This window comes from Arachis duranensis, chromosome 4 (assembly GCF_000817695.3).
Source record: "Arachis duranensis cultivar V14167 chromosome 4, aradu.V14167.gnm2.J7QH, whole genome shotgun sequence".
Taxonomy (NCBI): Eukaryota; Viridiplantae; Streptophyta; class Magnoliopsida; order Fabales; family Fabaceae; genus Arachis; species Arachis duranensis.
In genome coordinates, this window is record NC_029775.3 from 89,986,762 (window position 1) to 89,990,032 (window position 3,271).

General features: G+C 42.4%; 1 protein-coding gene across 1 annotated transcript in view; it reads left to right on the top strand.

Annotated features, from left to right (window-relative positions):
• LOC107472079 (plasma membrane ATPase 4) overlaps positions 1–3,271 on the top strand; it is a 43,690-nt gene that overhangs the window by 27,031 nt on the left and 13,388 nt on the right. The gene's annotated exons all lie outside the window — the stretch shown is intronic.

Below are 3,271 nucleotides of genomic sequence, written 5' to 3' on the forward strand. Positions count from 1 at the left end.
ACTTCCCTTTCCAATTCCTTCAAACCTCCCAACCACCAGCAGGAGTATAAAGTAGCAAACACAGTTATATCAAGCAAGAAATATACAATTAGGAACAAGTAAAGCATTTAGACAATTAGCAAGTAATATACAGTAAAATAGGCAATCACAAACAATTCATATAGTATGCGTATGACGAATGCCTGTACCTAGTGGCTGATGATATCATCTGTCGGTTATAAAGCCAACCCGACAAGTCCTGGTAGCTAACCATTGGACTGTCCCTCTGTCACGCATCCCCAACTCGAGTTATACTCATCATAAGCTTGATCATAATCATGATCTATATCCATCACCTTCACTGGTGAATATTTACGGGGGCGAGCTCATCCGGGTCTTTCGCAGTGCCCGGCCACACTTATGACATAGGGTCAAAAGAGCTTCGAGTCTCAACCTGGAGCACGTGGTGGCTAGCCACTGCTACAACCCAGGGAAACTCGTATCTCTGATAGTGGAAGTGCAAAATCACAATTATCAATAATTCAGCATAAACATGCATGAATTCTCATCCATGGATCAACATCCATATCAGCCATTCCGGCTCACGGTTAAATCCATAACCAGCCAATATTCATAGCATACACAGCTATTCCGGCTCACGGTTGCCATCCGGCTCACGGTTAAATCCATAACCAGCCACCCAGCTCACGGTTAAATCCATAACAAGCCGTTTCATTAACAATTACAGCCTTTCGGCCCATGGCATAACAAGCACTTCCACCACCATCCTCCACATCTCACATAATCATTAATGATCCTCATTGATTATTCATTTTCCCTTGCTTCACTCGCAAGTTACCATATCCACTAGCTCCTTCTCTCATAGCTAGGCATATCATAATGATTTAAGATATAAGTGGTGAGATCGGAGGCTTAGAAGTATGAAATTTGGCTTTTAAAACTCAAAAATCAACTTTGGGATGAAAACAAGTCCATGCGTACGCGCACTCCACGCGCACGCATGGATGGCCTCAAAAACTCATCGACGCGTAAGCGTCATGCACGCTAACGCGTGGATTAAAAATTTGCCAATCGACGCGTACGCGTGGGTGTTCTCGTGCCCCAGGCACAACACTGGCACAGTTCTGGCATAACTCTCTGGAAAATGGCTGGGCATTGGGTGCAGCAAAATCGGCGCGCCCGCGCACATCACGCGCACGCGTGGATGGCATTTTCGGGAAGAACGGCGCGCACGCGCTAAGTGCGCCCACGCGCAAGGGGTCATTCTGCTAAAAATTTTCTATGTTAAAAGCTACAGAATTCACCAATTTAAACCCCAATCTTCCAACGGACATAACTTTCTCATTTTAAATCATTTTTCACCCGTTCTTCGAACGGCATGGACATCCTAGATCCAATTTCATTTCTAAATAGACTTGGCATAAAACAGAGATCTGTAGTCCAAGTTATGTCCCACCAAAGTATGCCCAAAAACCATGTTTTTCATAAAAACTACAAAGTGCCATTTGCAAACAAGCCATTTCCAACTCTTTTCAAAATCAATCAAAACATGCCATTTTCATCCCTTTTCTTTGAAATCAATCAAAATATATCAATTTCAACATCAAGCCTCCTCAACTCACACATTGACACTTTACCACAAATTACAAAATCACTATCTCATCATTTTAACCCACTTCACCCAAGTGGCTCAAACTCAAACATATTGACATATCATATACTCTTCCTCATGCCAATTCCAACAACACCAATCCCAATAAATCATTATTGTACACAATCAACATCATACTCACCATAAACATGGTTCAACATTGTACACAATCAATATCATACTCACCATCAACATGGTTCAACCCACAATTCAACCATAACCAATCATCAAGCATATATCACAACATGCGTATTTCTCATACATCATACCATCAAGGCATCATTAATCATCATCACATATATGACCACACCATATATTTCAATCATTCAACAACATCAACCATTCAAACCCTATCTTAGGGCCTCTAGCCTAAGTATTTCCTACCACATTACATATTAGATACGGGAAACCGAAACTATACCTTAGCCGATTTCCCAAGCTCAACCGGAGCACTTCCAAATCACTTATCCACAAGCTCTCAAAGCCTCAACACCTCCAAGAACAGATTTTTCACCACCAAATCCCTTTTTCAAGCTTTTCAAAATCACTAATCAAGCTTCAATATTCACATATACACAACCTAAGCCACAATCATCATGCCCATACACAACATCTCAATACCCAAACATCATAGAATAACAAATTACAATAGGGTTGAGAATCTTACCACACCCAAGGTCCAAGGAGACAAGATTAACCTTCTCCTTCAAGAGAGTTGGGTCCTATAACATCAAAGAACCCCAAAATCTCAACATTTCACCCATGAAACTCGAAAATCAGGGCTGGAATTTCGAACAGAAACAAGTGGCTTACCTCAAGATTGATTGTATGGGTTTTGTATAGCTCTCCGCGGTGAACGCGTGGCCGCAAACAGAGTGACAATCGGAGCTCTAGATCAAAAGTTATGGTGGTTTGAAGATCAAGTGAGAGAAAGAACTTGAGAGAGTGTTCTTCCCTCCATGGCCTCCATTTCAGCATGTGAGTGTGTTTAGTGAGGAGAGAGAATGCTGAAAACAAGGGTTTTGGTCTAGTTATGTTGGGCCAAGGGCCCACTTTGGGTCCGGTTGGCCCGGTTTGGCCCGTTCGGTCCAATCTTGGTCCGAATTCTATAAAATTGGTACCGAAATTCTCGTCTCAACCTCCTCTATCATATTTAGCCACAAAAATCACATTTTGGACTTTCTAGAATGAATTCTCATTTTATGGGTTAATTAGCCGTTAATTAACCGAGTTTTACATTCTACCCACCTAATTGGGAATTTTGCCCACAAAATTCAAATGCAAATACCTGAGAATAAATGCGGATAATCCGTTCGCATCTCTGACTCAAGTTCCCAAGTGTGTTCCTCAACACCGCCTCGACTCTATGCCACTTTGACTAATGAAACCTCTTTTCCACGCAGCCGTTTGATACTAGTATCATCAATTCTGACCGGAGCCACTAGAAGCGTCAAATCTTCCCTTAACTGAACCGACTCAGGTTCTAACACGTGGCTAGCATCAGGAGTGTACTTCCGAAGCTGCGACACGTGAAACACTTCGTGCAGATTCGAAAGATGAGGTGGTAGAGCCATCCGATACGCCACCGGTCCAATCCTCTCCAGGATCTGAAATGGACCA